This window comes from Calliphora vicina, chromosome 2 (genome assembly GCF_958450345.1).
Source record: "Calliphora vicina chromosome 2, idCalVici1.1, whole genome shotgun sequence".
Classification (NCBI taxonomy): domain Eukaryota; kingdom Metazoa; phylum Arthropoda; class Insecta; order Diptera; family Calliphoridae; genus Calliphora; species Calliphora vicina.
In genome coordinates, this window is record NC_088781.1 from 42,199,203 (window position 1) to 42,218,557 (window position 19,355).

Genomic DNA, 19,355 nt, shown 5'->3' on the forward strand with positions numbered 1-19,355 from the left:
AGTTTACTTTAACAGCCTTGCCCACTTCGTCGACTGACATCATAAATTCTTTAAAGATACCAGCTATGTTGTTCCTTTTTTAACAAATACAAAACTCCGAAGCAGGGTTCTCTACATAAACGTCCACAATCTTTCTTGGGAATCGAACCCGCAACCCTTAACATTTAAAACGGTTGTTTGTTCAACTGGATATTAAAAACAGCTTGTTATTATTCGTGAGGCTTCAAGCCTCTGTGCAGCTCTAAACATCATCATAACAGATTTAGACTACATTCGAAGCCAATTATCCTGTTTGATGGGCCCTAGGGCCCATTTAGGCACTTCCGAGGCATTATACTCTGCACAACCCCAACATTGAGCAGTCACAAAGCAAATGCTTAGAGGATTCATCGGCTGTGCCGAATCTTATAAACCCTTCACCAAATTATACTTCAAAATTTTAAATATTTTTAGGTAAACAAAATTTAACTTTTTTCCAGTTTTTTTAATTTTTTGGAAAAAAAAATTTTCGATTGTTATTTTAAATATTTTTTTTTTAAATTTTAAATTTAAAATTTTTTTTTTTAAATTTGAAAATTTTTTTTTTTGTTTTTTAAATTTTTTTTTTGTTAAAAAAAAAATTCGGGTTAAAATTTTTTTTTCCGATTTTGACCCATTGAAAGTCCATATTACTATGGTCTTATATACGTCGTTGCAAATGTCTTTGAAATATGTATCATTAGATATCCATATTGTCTATATTAATGTCTTAGTAATCCAGATATAGATCAAAAATCGAGGTTGTCTTGGTTTTTTCCTCATATCTCAGCCATTTGTGGACCGATTTTGCTGATTTTAAATAGCAAAATTCTCGAAAGCATGTCTGACAGAATTATCTAAGATTTGGATCCCGTAGATATCTGGGGTCTTCAGAAAATTGATTTCAACAGACAGACAGACGGACATGGCTTAATCGACTCCGCTATCTATAAGGATCCAGAATATATATACTTTATAGGGTCGGAAATGAAAAATGTAGAAATTACAAACGGAATGACAAAGTTATATATACCCTTCTCACGAAGGTGAAGGGTATAAAAAGAGGGAAATAATCGGGGTTGAATGAAATTTCACACGCGCCCAGAGAAAGTGTTGTCGAGTTTAAGGAAATTCTCTGCGAGATGTTAAGTTTTTCCAAATTAATTTGCCATTTAAAAACCATGAGGTAAACATGTTATATATCAATGGATAGAGAATTTTGTCTACTTTGCAAAAATGAATATAACATTTGACAGTTAAAAAAATTATGGAACACTTTTTTGAAAATAAAAAGAAGATAACAATTTTTCAACTTGAAATTTAATTTTTATTTATGAATATTTTTTAATGAAATTTTACAGTTGTATAGATTTTTCTATCGAAAAAGGAATACCAAAAACAAAATTTTGAAATTTATTATCAGGAATCCCACAATTTCCAAAAATTTTCAACATGGATGACAATAAAAAAACATAATTTACATGACGTAAACTACATATTGTGTATTTTGTAGGTAATCTACATGATTTACTCCATTAAAATATGTAAATTATTATTTTGATTATATTGTTTACATAAGGTAAACAATGTTAAAACCATAAACTATAAATAAATGTTAAAAATAAACTATTTAACTTGAACATTATTAATATTTGATTAAAAACAAGACATATTTGTATTATTTACATAAAGTAAACAATTGTTTCTAAAAAGAAATTTTTAAAAATTTGCTAAAGAATTTCCTTTATATTCATAAAAATTCTTTAACTTTATAAAAACAAGGTTTCAAGGAAACAAATTTCAATACTAAAAGGATGTAATTAAAATATAGAGAAATATTTTTTATTACAATATTTACATAAGGTAAACACATGATTTTTGATATTTGTTTAATTTAACTGCTCTCTTTAAAATGTAATTTTTTGTTACGATTTAAAGATGGAAATAATTTACTTTATTTACTTAAGGCAAATAAACATTTTGCTCAACAATTTAATACTTTTTCATAAAAAACAAAGATTATTTACACTAAGTAATCAATTGAATAAGCTTTCCTTTAAAAAATCAATTGATTACATAGTTTGTTAATGAAAAATTACACTATACGACAAAATAAATTTTTTTCCAAAATTACAAGGTTAAACAATAAATTTTGATAGAGGAGACAAAAGAAAAACAAGCAAGGGAGCTATATTCGGCTGTGTATATACCCTTCACCAAATTATACTTAAAAATAATTTTTTTTAAATATTTTTAAGTAAACAAAATTTAATTTTTTTTTTAATTGTTTTTCAAAATTTTTTTTAAAAAAAATTTTTTTAAATTTTTTTTTTAGTTTTTAAATTTTTTTTTTTTTTGGAAAAAAATGTATTACAAAAAAAATTTTTTGATGAAAAAAAAATTCGGGTTAAAAAATATTTTTCCCGATTTTGACACATTGTAGGTCCAACTTACTATAGCCTTATCTACATCGTTGCAATGGACTTTGAAATATCTATCATTAGATATCCATATTGTCTATATTAATGACTTAGTAATCCAGATATAGATCAAAAATAGGTCAAAAATCGAGGTTGTCCCGGTTTTTTGCTCATATCTCCGTTATTTATGGACGGATTTAGCTGATTTTGAATAGAAAACTTCATGCCTGACATAATTATTGATGATTTGGATCCCGAATATATCTGGGGTTTTCAGAAAATTTATTTCAACAGACAGACGGACATGGCTTAATCGACTCCGTTATCTATAAGGATGCAGAAAATATATTCTTTATAGGGTCGGAAATGAAAAATGTAGAAATTACAAATAGAATGACAAACTTATATATACCCTTCTCACGAAGGTGATGGGTATAAAAAGACACGTGTATCGGCGTTTTGAAAGTTTACATATGAATTTCATTTGATAATAGAGATATTTGAGATGATTTTTAGTTAAATTTTAACTATTTTTTTTTTTCATGCTAATTTAAAAAAAAATTCTTAATAAATGACAAATTAACCCTAGGCTCTCTTTTGTTGTGTCTTATTTCTGACTTTCTGGTTGAATTTTCCGTTTTGGTGTATTCAGGGACTAATAGTAAAATTTCACGGACAATATTTTTACGGAACATTTTAACCCCTTAAATCCCTGTTTTAATGGTGTTTTTTGCTCTTTTTTAAAAGAAGGACAAAAAAGACCCATGCCTTGAGGATTTAGAGGGTTAACATATTCTACAAAAATGTTCTCCGCAACATTTTACATAAATTTGCTGAATACATTTTATACCTAAAATGTAAGGATCGCACGGATTCTTATGCCGATTAGCAATAAGAATGTGCCAGAGTTGGGAAACTTTAACCCACCCTCAAATGAAATTCAGATGTAAACTTTCAAAACGTCGATACACGTGTCTTCTTTTTTGTCTCCTCTATCAAAATTTATTGGTCTGACCTTGTAATTTTCTTGGTGTTGTACAGTGTTATTAAATGTTTAAATTTTTGTGAAAATTCTTTAAGTTTCTTTGCGAACATAAATTGTTTACCTAAGGTAAAACATATAAATTGATTTATTTAAAAAATGTTGACTATACTGTTGATTTACCTTAGGTAAATAAAGTAAGTAATTCTCATGTTTAAATCTTAACAAAAAATTACATTTTAAAATCAACTATCAAAAATAAATTGTTTACCTTATGTAAATAATAAAAACTACTACTATATATTTTAATTAAATCCCCTTTGTATGAATAGTAGTTCAAATTTTAATTGCTGAGGTAGTGTCTAAAGAAAGTTGGATAGGGAAAGTTTACAAAACAGGCGTATGAGTGCTAAGGAATTGTGAAAACTCAAAAATTAATCATACGCTCCGTAGCAAATACTGGTGATGAAATTAACATTTTTCCAATTTCTTCTCAAGTCACTAAATTACTCAGATTAGGAGTTAACAGATGGCTGTTGACAGGAGTAGTGTTGCCCTTTCAGTTAAGAGATGGGAAATTAAAAAAATCGCGGACTTATTGACCCACCCAGTAAATGTTCAGGAAAGAAAACAATTCAGGAAAGGCAACTATTCAAATTCATTCGAATTGATATTAAACACAAAGTGGGAATATGACATTCTAAAGTGGTACATATTATCAAAATAGTAACGATTGTAGAATAACTTAAATAAACATTGAATGATTCCCTGAAAACTACTTAAATCTTCAGTTGCTGAGCAAAACATATTAAAATCCGATTAAAAACAAGAAAGAAAAAAAACCCTGATGGTTTTATCATTTAAAATGAAATTTTTGTTTGATAACAAAAAGCTAACAATTCAATAATGATTTCCATACTCCTCATCATACAATTGATAGTCAAAGCAACAGAACTTTAAAAGTGTAAACAAATAAATAAATCCTTGACAAGACTCTTAATATTTACCATTTATCAAATGAATTGATTCTTTTCAATTTGAACAGTGTAAATTTGCTTAAAACTCTCATCTATTTGAGTGCAAAATTGTATTCGTGTTAAATCTCTATATGGAGGAGTGAAAAAAAAAATCAGTTATATATTCGGCATACAAACTCATAAATTAACAGTTTATGAAGAATTCATCACTAGAGTATTTGTAGTTTCGTTTTTTTTCATTTTCATTCAAAGTATGTATGTCTGTGTAGTATGTGGCACGTGGCATGTATGCAGTTGCAAACATGATACAACAAAATGATATTAAATATTTATACAAATTTGTTTGCCAGCATATTTGTTATGTTTTTTTTTTCGAGTTTTATTTTTGGACAAGGGAACCTATTCACCCCTTGGTTCTAATAAAATTGGATTTGTTTTCCAAGCCCTCTGTATTCATATCGCTGAGTTTTAGGGATATTTTTTTGGTGGGGTATTTGAGCATTTTGTAAATTTTAAATGGTTATATAAGAGACTACATGTAAAATGGTCATAAAATAGAGATATGGGGATTTTAGTTTCTATATGGAATATTGCATTTTTATTTTTGTTAAACATAAACAAAAGTTGAAGTACTTAAGTAAAATTTATTAATTTGATTGTATATTGTTTAAACAAAAATATGAATTTTAAACTAGGCAGTTGAATATAAAAGGGACAGAGTTGATAAAATTTTAGGTATCTTTGCTATGAATTTAATTATGACAAAAACTATAATAAATATGTATATAGAACTTTTACTGAAACGTTCTAGACCAAACTTGGTGCAGCAATAGAATATTCTGAAAGCTCAACTCTTCCAACCTTCAAAGACAATACTTTGAAAGCTTAATACTTTCATACTCTCTTCACATTCCAAATTTTAAACAAATCTAAGCTTACCCTGAAATTACCCAGAAAAAACTTGGAACTGACTTGCAATTACTGACTATCTAACTTTTCAATGAATATTTCATACCATTAGCATTACTTAGAAGTAGTTTGGTAATGGCTGACATATAATATGATCTATAGTAATATTTATTAACAAATTCTTAATAAATTCATTATAAAATTTATTCAACCATTTTTGTTAATTCCAATTGATTTAAAAAACTTTTTCTTCATTCAATTTCTTTTTTTTTACAGAAAATTTTCAATCGTCAAGGCAATAGGGTACAAACTTTTGTACATTACCCCCTGTCAATACCTGACAAATTTTTATCATGATAAACTTTAAAATGGTTGTCAAGATAAAAAAATTATTAGGTATAGTCTCCATTTATTAGTATTATTGCTTCGTCATGACAAAATTGTTACTGCTTTTGCTCAGACAACTTTGTCTTGACAACAAACGTCATTAATTGTTATGATAAATATTTGCCAAGTATAGACAGGGGCTTAAACGTACAGATGAAATAAGATATTGCATCCTGGATAAGAACCATCTTAATATCTTCTAACTGATTCTAACTGATTATAGCGATGAAGATACTGTAACTGCAGCATAAGAGTGAAGGACATCCACTATCTGGCTTCTCTGTATATGGCCTACCATCAGGCCGATCCACCACCCAACAACACGGTGAGGAATATGATGCGGATGTCTGTGGTTATAGGGGCTGACGCCAAACCTCATCATGCCCTCTGGAAAAGCTCAGGCATCAATACTTGAGGTGAGTTTTTAGTAGACTTCATATAAGTTAGACTCTAATCTAATGGTAGTCAACCAAGGTTCAGAACCTACTTTTGTTGTTGCAAACAGACAAGAGGTTCTTGATGTTATGATTGTTAGTGCAAGCCACTTGGAAGGTTTCAGATGATTGCTCATTCTCGGATCATCGATAATTGGTATTATCAGTTAACAAGAAATCTGATGGGATTGAACCCTATGTAAATAGAAGAGAGACAAGATTGGATGAGCATCGACGAATCCTATTTGATTAAGTTTGTCATTTCGTTTGTAATTTCCACAATATTATTTTCCTACCCTATAAGTTTATCTGGTATTTTCGATTAAAAAAAAATCTGAACCCTATTTAAATGGAAGGAAGGCAAGTTGGGATGAGCATCGACGAATCCTATCTGAGCTCCTTCCCCGACCCCCTTTTATAGATAACATTGAGACAATTTAAAGAGCAGTCAATAAACTCACGAGCACCATAACTGAAGCTACAGCGAATACATGCTTTCCCTCTGTACGAAGAGGTAAAGGATGACCGTCTCCGGAAACAGCTGACTCCAGAAGGAGATGCCACAGAGGCTAAAAGATCAGGCGACTGGTCATCTGTCCGTTTGTAATTTCCACAATATAATTTTCCGACCCTATAAAGTATATATATTCTGGATACTTTAGGTAGCGGAGTCCATTAAGCCATGTCCGTCTGTATGTCTGTCCGTCTGTTTGTTGAAATCAATTTTCTGCAGACCCCAGATATCTTCGGGATCCATATTTTTAATAATTCTGTCAGACATGCTTTCGAGAAGTTTGCTATTCAGAAAACTCGGTCCACAAATGGCTAAGATATGAGGAAAAAACAAGGACAACCTCGATTTTTGATCTATTTTTGACCTATGTATATATGGATTACTAAGTCATTAACATATACAATATGGATATCTAATGATAGATATTTCAAAGACCTTTGCAACGTCATATATAATAGTTGGACCTACAATGGGTCAAAATCGGAAAAAAAAATATTTTTTAACCCGAATTTTTTTTTCAACAAAAAACTAAATTTTTTTTATTGAAATTAAAAAAAAAAAATGTTTAAATTTTTTTTTAAAATTTAAAAAAAAAATCGAAAATATTTTTTTTCCAAAAAATGAAAAAAACAACTTTGGAAAAATAAATAAATTTTATTTACCTAAAAGTATTTAAAATTTGTATTTTGAAGTATAATTTGGTGAAGGGTATATAAGATTCGGCACAGCCGAATATAGATCTCTTACTTGTTATGGACAAAAGACGGAAATTTTTTTGCATAACTAAGAGTAAAAATTTTAGCATTTTAACTCATTACTTTGCAATGTAAATTTTAGTTGGGTAATTAAAATTTATTATGGTGCCTTGTTAAATTCAATTTTCATCAAAAAAGATTTAGAATCTCTTAGCAATGCCTGTATTTGATCAAAATTTCCATTACAATGATTTAAATTTGAAATTATTTTGTTTTATTTACTTTGTGTCTTTCTGTAGACACAACAACATTTTCCAAAAAATGAGTTCAAATTAAGCGGTTTCTAAAAACATGGCCATTAGTTTTAGGCAATGTTTTTTTCTCTATTTTTTTTTGTCTTGCCCAAAAAAATTTAATATGATTTTAATGTTTTTGTTGCCAGTGGTTTTCTAATATTTAAAACCATATTTTCCAATTAAAACCACACTCTACGCAACACAAAACTGTTTAAATATTTAAGTACTAGACTCACAGTATAGGAACAGTGTAGAGGATAACAGAATAAATTGATTTTAAAAAAAAAATGAACAAACCAAATTTGGGTGAAAATCCAAAAGTTTGGAAGAATTTGCCAAAAAGCGACCAGTAGATTAAACATTTTTAACAACTCTTCATGTATTACACAACAGTTTTGATACACACACATTAAAGCGTTTACGCTACACTGACTCACTCACAACTCGCTCTTATTATTTATATATACAGCAGCATCTTCTAGAAGTTTCATGAATAATCTAACGGAAAAATTAGAGTGTACTATTACTAAAATCTAGACTTAACTACTCATAATTCTTTCATACTTTTTATTTAACTTTGATCATTAAATCACCATTTTGCCTGTCACATTACATATTAAGGACTAGCCACCATATTTGGTAACCATAATTAGATTTAATATGCATTTTACTACTAGACCATGAACCCCAGCCGCCAGTGAACCAACCAACCAAGAGTAACCAAGTGCGTGCGTGCACTACACTCATCAGCGCACTTAAAATCATACATGAATAAACGCACTTGAACAGTTTATTTAAATTAATATTGTTAACGAGAAAAATCTACAATGGAAAATTAAACAATTTACCAATATTTATCGCATTTAGACTCAATTTTTAAGCCACAAAAATATGCAGCAGCGACACCAAAACAAACAAAAAATACAATATTCAACTAAACTATTGTAAAAACTTACAATGTGTGCACACTAATGCCTGCCAGAACATGTAGAGTAGAGTGGCACTTATTTGGAAATTTTACAATTTTCGTTGGTCTTCATCATCTAAAGGCTAAATATTGACAATTTTAGCAAAATCGTATGATGTTTAGAAGTTGCACATTCGAGTTTTATCAAAGTAGCATTTGAATTAAAGAATATCTTAAGGAATTAATTTTATTAAGGAATTAAATTATTCCTTAAGATGAGTTTCCAAAGGAATGAATTAAATTTTAAAGGGATGGAACAATAGGCTAAAGTTAAAGCAGACAATTTAGCAATTTAGGAACAAACGTGTTTTGTAGGGTTCGAAGGACCATATTTAAAGCTTCATTTAAATGACAAGCCTTTGTTATTTTCACAGAAGAATTTAATGTGTATTTAGTTATTAACATTAAATTTTTACTATTAAACTCTGAAAAATCTGCAAATTTTTCTGTTTTAGGGTTCGAAGGACCATTTTCATATATAATTTTTTTTATAGATTATTGCTAGATTGTCTGCTTTAATTCCAAATACTTGTTGCTTTCCTTTTTAACTGCTACAGTTTCTCACTTTTAGATAAATAAACAAAAAAAAGAACACACTTGAAAACTAGCAACATTTTTCTATTATTTTTTGTTTTACTTGCTTTCCATTTATTTCATAGGTAAGCCTACAGAATTTAAGCAAATAAACCATAAAAAATGTATAAATGAAAAATGGTCCTTCGAACCCTAAAACAAGGAAATTGCAGATGTTTCAGAGTTTAAGTTAAAAAGGGATGGAACAATAGTCTGGAATAAAAGCAGATAATTTCGAAAATTAAGAAAAAAAAACTTATTTTGTTGGGTTCGAAGGACCATATTTAAAGCTTCATTTAAATGACAAGGCTTTGTTATTTTCATAGTAAGAATTTAATGTGTATTTAGTTATTAACATTCAAAATTCGTACTATTAAAATAACAAAGGCTTGTCTTAAAAATATAGCCCGAAATATGGTCCTTCGAACCCTACAAAATATGTTTGTTTTCCTAATTTGCTAAATTGTCCGCTTTAACTTTAGACTATTGTTCCTTTCCTTTTTAATTTAAACTCTGAAACATTAAACTCTGTAAATTCTTTGTTTTAGGTTTCGAAGGACCATTTTTCATATATAAATTTTTTACAGTAAAACAAGTATGAGAGCTATATTCGGTTGTTCCGAATCTTATATTATATTTCAAAATACAAATTTTAAATGTTTTTAGGAAAACAAAATTTATTTTTTTAATTTTTTGGAAAAAAAATTTTTCGAATTGTTATTTTAAATTTTTTTTTTTAACTTTCAATTTTTTTTTAAATTTTAAAAAACTATTTTTGATTTTAAAATTTTTTTTTGGTGAAAAAAAAATCCGGGTTAAAAAATATGTTTTCCGATTTTGACCCATTGTAGGTGCAACTTACTATGGCGTTATATATATCGCTGCAAAGGTCTTTCAAATATCTATCATTAGATATCCATATTGTCTATATTAATGACTTAGTAATCCAGAAATAGTTCAAAAATAGGTCAAAAATCGAGGTTGTCCTGGTTTTTTCCTTATATCTCAGCCATTTGTGGACCGATTTTGCTGATTTTAAATAGGAAACTTCTCGAAAGCATGTCTGACACAATTATTGAAGATTTGGATCCCGAAGATATCTGGGGTCTTCAGAAAATTGATTTCAAAAGACAGGCGGACAGACAGACAGACGGACATGGCTTAATCGACTCCGCTATCTATAAAGATCCTGAATATATATACTTTATAGGGTCGGAAAATTATATTGTGGAAATTACAAACGGAATGACAAACTTATATATACCCTTCTCACGAAGGTGAAGGGTATAAAAAGGCTTGACTAGCCACCATATAGATTTGAAAATCCAAAAAGGTGCAAATTCAGGACCCACCTAATGACCAGTAGCCATCCATCGGCCATACAGTTGACCATTTTGGCCATTAATACTTTAGGCCAAAAACTGAGTGTGCTGTATTAGAGACTAAATACCCGTTAAATGCCTAAATGTTTTTATTTTTTTTGCTGTAAAGCAAATACTATTCATACTACCAGTTAAATATATGGTACTCATTGTAGAAGTAGTATTTTAACCACGTTTACATGCTGTTGCTACAACAAAACCTTACAAATATGACATAAATTACAACGACCCACTATTAGCAGAGAGGAAGTTTAGGGGGGAAGGAAGTACAAATTATGCATATGCAGGGTACTTTTCTAATAAAATTTCATGATTTTGCCTGAAAGGGTCAGGCCAATAGGTATAACTCTGTGTCTGTTAGTTATTTGCGGTAACATGTAATAATCTATAATATGATTTGTTGGAAATATCTTTTGTAATGATTTTTTGTCATAGCCTGTGGTTTTATATGGGTCTGCGAGAGAAAGAGAGATTTTTAAATGTCATTGTAAATGTGATAATGTATTTTTTGGTTGTTTATTTGGCTGTTGAATTTCACACTGAATTTTTTTGGGGAAAATATTATGAAATCGATAATTTCAAAAAGTAATTTAAAGGACAGCATGTAAGTTAATGAAGTTTTGGGTTAAAACTTTGCATTCCAAATAAAAATTTAAATCCTTATACATTTAGTGAAATGTCAGCAGATTGTCTGTTAACAAACTGCTGACATTTGAACAGAACAGAACCCCAGAACATAACATCCATTTTGATAAAACCATTGTTATCAATCATGATGATTTGGCAGGACAAACTGAATAAATGCCAGCCAATTGGACATATATAGCTTCCACAATATAGCCTATATCAACTGTCAAAGTCTGGAAGCCCCTATGGGAAGCCCCCTTCATTGAAGTCAAATTCATTACTGTAAAAAAAATTCCTTTACATCCCTGCCTTAATGCAGATTTTTATGATTTATGTGTTTTTCTGCCTGTATAAATACGGTAAAAGTAAAGTAAAGTATTTTCCTTTATTAAATGTCATGGACATTTCAATAATCCCTATATGCTAACTACTTTTTTTTACTCGCTTTAAATCAATAACTGTGAACAAATACAAATTTTTCAAATGTCCTAGCACAACAAGACAATAAAATGTGATTCACTGGACATTTTACAAATATGAATGTGACTGTTTTAAATTTGAAATTGATTTTCCAAAAATTGTATGTTTTTTTTTTTGGTGTCAAAATTAAAATGCAACATAGCGCGGCTATGAACTCCTATAGTGTAAATGTAATTTTAAAAACGTAAAAGCAGACATTACGTGTTTAATTTATATTTTGTAGATTGCAAAACTGTTTAACTAAATAAATCATAATTATTTTTAATATTACAAAATGAACTCAATAATGGAAAATATTTTTTTTATTAATGGTAACTTGTTTAGGAGTTTTATGGGTTCGAAGGACCATATTTTTCTCACAATTAAAAATACGAGATTTGCAATAGATGGCATTTATTTTAAACGCGGTTCTTGTTTTTAATAACTTATATGTCATTTTGAAGGGTACATATCTGTCATTTATTCTCTCGTAGTTATTGAGTTTTTTTCGCTTCGAAAATTTCCAATTTTGTGCCAACAAAGCGTCATATGCGGAAAGTTATGCTTTACTTCTTTAATTTGAAAAAAGTACCACTGAAGCTTAACGATTGTTCAACAAAGCTTATGGTGAATGTGTTCTATCGGTTTCAATGTTCTGGAGATGGTTTGTGCGGTTCAGAAGTGGTTATTTTGCCATGGAAGTTAAAGATCGTCCAGGCCAGTCAAAAAAGTTTGAAGACCAAGATTGTCTCCAAAGATTACTCCATGAAGATTATTGTCAAACTAAACAAGAGCTTGAAAAAGCATTGGGAGCTCCTCAAGCTGCAATTTCAAAACGTTTGCAAGCAGCTGAATTTATCCAAAAACAGGGAAATTAGATGTGATACGACAGACCTTGACAGACGATTTTGTCTGCCTGAAATGATGCTTGAACGCTTTAAAAGAAAATCATTTTTGAACCCTATCATTACTTGCTATAAAAAATGCATCCAATACGATAATCCGAAGCGTAAGATATCGTAAGTGAAACCCGGCCAACCAGCCGTATCGACACCAAAGCCAAATATCCATGGCTCTATGGTAATTCTCTATATTTGGTGGGAGCAAAAGGGTACTATCTATTATGAGCTGCTGAAATCTGGACAGACCATCACAGGGAACCTGTATCAAACTCCATAAGAGCATGCAAAATCATGGGGAGCTACTCAATCAGCAATTCCAAAGCGTTGGCAAGCAGCAGGATTCATTCAACAGCAGGGAAATTGTATATCATACGAATTGAAGTTGAGAGACCTTGACAAACGATTTTGTCTGCCTGAAATGTATCTTCAACACTATAAAAGAAAACAATTTTTACACCGAATGATTACTTGCGATGAAAAATGGATCCATTACGATAACCCGAAGCGTAAGAGATCCTATGTGAAGACCGGCCAACCAGCCGAATCGACACCAAAGCCAAATATCCATGGCTCTATGGTAATTCTCTATATTTTGTGAAAGCAAAAGGGTGCTATCTATTAATAGCCGCTGAAATCTGGCCAGACCATCACAGGGAGTCTGCCTCGATTGCAACTGATTCATTTGAAGCGATGAATCAGAATATTGAAACCGCAATATTCCATCATGACAACGCTAGGCCACATTCTGCAATACCTGTTGAAAACTATTTACAAGGAAGTGGTTGGAAACCTTTGCCTCTCCCGCTTCATAGTCCAGACCATGCCCCTATCCGAATGATCACTTCCGAACAGAGTTTCCGAAATTGATTTTTTCTTGGCCTCAAAAGATGAGGAGTACTGTTGGCGTGAAATCAATATATTGCCAGATAGCTGAGAAAAGTTCATAGCTAACAATGGCCAATACTTTGAATAAATTTATATTGTACAAATGTTGCAAAATAAAAACTAAAAAATTTAAAAAATTCCTCATTTTTAATACTTATCTTTTAGTATTATTAATGACCCAAGTGGCCATTGTATCTCTAGGAATTACATTTACAGGCAACCTTAAAGAACCCAAGTTATCCAAAGAAGTCTTTAGCAGGCCTGGATATTCATATCCTTAGATTGCTTAGGAAAACAGTAGCGAAACAGAATATAAATAAGTTCAAATTAAACTGCTAAATTCCCAGTTTTCTTAAATGTTTTGCAATTTTTCAAGAATTCATTTTTAAGATTCTTTTAACTTGAAACCACTTAACACTTTAGAATTAGTGTTAAACATTTTCTAACATCAATTGCCTAGATTTTCCACATATTTCCTTAAATTCTTTGAAAATTTGTAATGGGTTTTTAGTTTCATTTTACTTACAAACTCTGTACGATTTACCATTTAAAGACTTTAAACTTTTCTTTAACTCATTTTTGTATCTACTTTTGTATTTTGTTTTTTACGTATTCCCTTAGCTAAATCAGGGAGGAGTTTTGTATATGTTCTATGTTAAAGCAGTTAGAAGATAGGTTAATTTAACAAATGCTTTTAATTATTTCTATGGTTGTTAAATCGACACAAAAAATCTGTGCGAAAAAAACCAGAGAAAAAATATATCGAAATCACTGCATCATTCAAATTCCATCAAAATCAATTGTTTTATTTATTAGGAGTTTTGGTTCGAAGGACCATATTTTTTGCACTTTTCAATAGCAATCTAATCATTTGAATTTTAGAGATTTTTGTGTGGAAATTTTAAGAATTGTTTTGGAACTCTAAAAATGTCACTATAAATTTAGCATGACTTGGATATATTTGCTAATCCTGCAGTTATTTATAGTTGGCTCCATATCTGAATATAACCTACATGTCAGGCAAATAAAACAAATTAAAAGTTTTATTTGTTTCATTGTGAACAGATTTATTTATTTTTGTTTCCAATGTTTTGTTTGTTCCTCTAAACATTCCCCACGACAATTCAAAGTGCATGATGATGAGAAGATAGTTTAGCACGAAAAAAGAACTAGTGATAAATCAAACTATGAATCATACATCAAATGTTTGTTCGTTTTTTTTTCTGAGATTTCTGTATTTTTTCTCCACTTTTCCCATTATTGATGCTGTTGAGCTGATGTATATGAAACATGCAAGATCCTGCTTTCCTACTTTTCTGCCAGTGTATTTTAGTTTTTTATTCATATTCGTTTTTATTTTTCGTGGATTAGATGTGATGTGATACAATTTCCTGTAGATTTATAAAGTAAATTGAGTTTTTATTTACTACATATATCAAATATGTAGTCTATATTTCTAGGTTTGAAATTTCTATGAAATAAACGGAAAGCAAGTAAAACAAAACATAATAGAAAAATGTTGCTAGTTTTCAAGTGTGTTCTTTTTTTGTTTATTTATCTAAAAGTGAGAAACTGTAGCAGTTAAAAAAGGGAAGGAACAGTAGTCAGGAATTAAAGCAGAAAATCTAGCAAATTGGGGAAAGAAATGGTCCTTCGAACCCTTTAACAAATAATTTAGAAATTTATCAGAGTTTAAGTTAAAAAGGGAAGGAAAAATAGTCTGGAATTAAAACAGATAATCTAGGAAATGAGGAAAAAATTTTATTTTGTTGAGTTCGAAGGACCATATTTAAAGCTTCATTTAAATGATAAGCCTTTGTTATTTTAATATTAAAATAACAAATGTTAATAACTAAATACACATTAAATTCTTATTATTAAAATAACAAAGGCTTGTCATATAAATAATGGTTTTAATATGGTCCTTCGAACCCTACAAAATAAGTTTTTCTTATTTGCTAAATTGTTTGCTTTAATTTAAGATTATTGTTCATTCTCTTTTTAAAAAGTGAAGGAACAATAGCTTGGAATTAAAGCAGACAATGTAGCAAATTAAGAAAAATCTTGTTTTGTAAGGTTCGAAGGACCATATTTAAAGCGTGATTTAAATGGCAAGCCTTTGTTATTTTACTAATAAAATATTAATGTTAATAACTAAATAGACATTAAATTTTTATTATTATTAAAATAACAAAGTCTTGTCTTATAAATAATGGTTTTAATATGGTCATTCGAACCCTAAAAAATAAGTTTTTCCTTATTTGCAAAATGTTTTGCTTCAATTTCAGATTATTGTTCCTTCTCTTTTTAAAAAGTGAAGTTTGGAATTAAAGCAGACAATGTAGCAAATTAAGAAAAATCTTGTATTGTAGGGTTCGAAGGACCATATTTAAAGCTTCATTTAAATGACAAGCCTTTGTTATTTTAATATCAAAAAAATTTAATGTTAATAACTAAATACACATTAAATTCTTATTATTAAAATAACAAAGGCTTGTCATATAAATAATGGTTTTAATATGGTCCTTCGAACCCTACAAAATAGGTTTTTCCATATTTGCTAAACTGTTTGCTTTAATTTCAGATTATTGTTCCTTCTCTTTTTAAAAAGTGAAGAAACAATTGTTTGGAATTAAAGCAGACAATGTAGCAAATTAAGAAAAATCTTGTTTTGTAGGGTTCGAAGGACCATATTTAAAGCATCACTTAAATGGAAAGTCTTTGTTATTTTAATATTAAAATATTGATGTTAATAACTAAATACACATTAAATTTTTATTATTATTAAAATAACAGTCTTGTCTTATAAATAATGGTTTTAATATGGTCCTTCGAACCGTACAAAATAGGTTTTTACATATTTGCTAAACTGTTTGCTTTAATTTCAGATTATTGTTCCTTCTCTTTTTAAAAAGTGAAGTTTGGAATTAAAGCTGACAATGTAGCAAAACAATTTTTTATAGGGTTTGAAGGACCATTTTTAAAGCAACATTTAAATGACAGGTCTTTGTTATTTTAATATTAAAAAAATTGAATGTTAATAACCAAATACATATTAAATTATTAGTATTAAAATAACAAAGGCTTGTCATTATACATAATGGTTTTAATATGGTCCTTCGAACCTTACAAAATAAGTTTTTCCTTATTTGCTAAATTGTTTGCTTTAATTTCAGATTATAGTTCCTTCTCTCTTTAAAAAGCTTTGGAATTAAAGCAGACAATCTAGCAAATTAGGAAAAATCTTGTTTTGTAGAGTTCGAAGGACCATATTAAAGCCATTATTTATAAGACAAACATTTGTTATTTCAATAGTAATAATTTAATGTTAATAACTAAATACACATTGAATTCTTACTGTGAAAATAACAAAGGCTTTTCATTTAAATTAAACTTTAAATATGGTCCTTCGAACCCTACAAAATAATTTTTTTTCGAAATTTAAATTGTCTGCTTTTGTTCCAGACTTTATTCCTTCCCTTTTTAACTTAAACTTAAACACAATAAGCGTGCTTAAATTTGCATATTCCTTGTTTTGGGGTTCGAAGGACCATTTTTAATTTATACATTTTTAAAGATTCTTTGCTTAAATTCTATAGGCTTACCTTCCCCTTTTTTTACTGATATTGTATTTCTATTTAGCCAGTTGACAATGATTGTTTATGTTTGATTGAAACAAAATGTGTTGGTTTTTTTTTCACACAAAAATAAATAAATTAAAATTGTTATGTACAATAGTGTATGTTTGAATATAAAAAAAAAGTAGTATTGTCATTTCTGTTATTTTTGTTTAAACGAATGCTTGGCATAGAATTTCAATAAAGACAATAAAAATATTTACATAAATTAATTAAAACTTAAATTGACAATAAGCGTGCTTAAATGGTTTATTAACAAACGTTTAGCGGATGATTATAATAGGATTAATATTCAATATTTAAATTTAAATTTTATTTACATGAATTAAAATAATATTTAAATTAAGGTTTGAACAAAGAAAAAACAAGGAAATTTATAAATATAATTAGAAAATTATGACACTTTATAGTGTTAATTAAAATAAACACAAACACACACAACAAAAAAGAAATGGGGAAATTGTTAATTAAATCCGGAATTATTTCCTAGTTTAGAAAGGGGATTTGTTAGAAATAATATATGGAGGGAAATGGGAATATTTCCTTAAATTTTGCCATACAAAAAATCTCATAATTCCAAAATTATATATTTTTGAAGCTTATGGAACTACAAGCTGTGTAAAACATGATTATTTATTTAAATGAAGCCAAACGTCTGTCTACAGGTGATGTTTACAGGAAACCTTGAAGAACCCAAGATTTCCAAAGATGTCTTTAGCAGGGCCAGTAATAAATATCATTCTGCCCAGTGTTTTGAATAACACAGTACAACACATTATTTTGGGACTCAATTCTGACAATTGCACGTGAAAGTAGCCCCAAAAATAAGAACTTCTGCATCATTAGTTTTGTCAAGTTGGCTGCCGTATTAATTTAATGGCCATACGAATTTTTTTTCCTCAAGGTGGATTTTTATCACTTTTTCTATATTTTAACACGGTTATATCTCGTATACCGTACGAAATATCTCTTTTGTGGCTGAAGCAAAGTTGTAGATATTGAATAGTAGAAAAAAAAGTGCGGAACATACCTACCCGAAAAAGGTGCATCCAGTGCCTTAAAAATCGCAAAAATGCCAATTTTTTTTTTAAATTTTTTACCAATTTTTCACCTTTTTTGCTCAATAGCTGGATTACAAATCCAATTATGGACTGATCACCATGAAATTAGGTCGTGTGATTTGTGTCTATATAAAAGTTATTTATCATGAATTTTGTATGTATACCATAATTTTTAACAGATTTATTCACTTTTAAGTGATTTTCGGAAGCTGGTCTTATATGGGAGCTATGAATAATTATGGACCGATCATAATAAAATTTTTTGACATGAATTTTGTATATATAAAACTTATTTGGAGCGAAATTTGTGTATATACATTAGAGTGCTCCAAGATTGTATGGACGAAAAAAACTTTCTAGGTACAGGCCGTCCCCCCCTCTAGAATTGTTCTATGTATTGTAGAAACACGTTGTGTAAAATATTAGGATGATAGGATAACGTTAACTTGTGGGTCAACGACGCTGAAGTTTTGAGGTGCATTTACAAGGGGAAAATATGCAATTTTTTCAGTTTTTGTAAAAATTTTGCCATTAAATAATGACTTTTACAATTTAATTTAAAAGAATCGAAATGTGTACGTAATTGTCGTTATAATAAGATATAAAAGACAAAAATTGGTGAAAAAATGTTAAAGTTATTAAAAAATCGCCAGGCCATTACCGTGTCTCAGGCCACTAGAACAAGAAATTTATGAACGAAATTAACATATTTTGAGAAAAATTAAAATAAAAGCTTATTTTTACTTAAAATATATCCATATTTACTTGTATATGAGTTTTTGCCCTCGTAGGATACCGTTAACCTATTCGCAGGTATGACCAAAAAAATTAAAGTACTCTTAAGCGTTAATTTCCATTTTTGTACTGTTATTGTGAATACTAGACTTCATTTTATATTTTTCTTAAGTTTCATCAAAATCGGCCCAAAAATATATATTTCGCTATCTTTCCATGAGGAATTCCAAATATTGAAAAAATTTACCTTTGACCTTCACGATTTAAGGGTTAAAGTTTTCCGATTTTAGTAAAACTTTCAGACTATATTAAAAATTACCTGGACTATATTATTCTGAATAGCTTTTACTTAAAAATCATTACAGTAATGAAATTCTGGTCATTCCCCAAAATATGGCCAAAAAATTAGTTTTTCTCGAAAATCGCAAAATTTATATCGCAGGTACGGAAAAACTATAGGAGGTATTGACATAGTTTTTTCACATTTTTATTCC

The 19,355-nt window shown here is 29.2% G+C and overlaps 1 protein-coding gene across 2 annotated transcripts in view; it reads right to left on the minus strand.

Moving 5' to 3' along the window:
- Window positions 1-19,355, minus strand: part of LOC135951934 (fibronectin type-III domain-containing protein 3A-like) — a 387,209-nt gene that overhangs the window by 337,502 nt on the left and 30,352 nt on the right. The window contains exon 1 of one of the 2 annotated variants that reach the window (XM_065501688.1): window positions 11,075-11,078. The exons of the other annotated variant lie outside the window; for it this stretch is intronic. The gene's annotated coding sequence lies outside the window, so the exon portion shown is untranslated. Of the gene's footprint in view, window positions 1-11,074; window positions 11,079-19,355 lie in introns of those variants that run through there. 2 annotated transcript variants of the gene reach the window in all.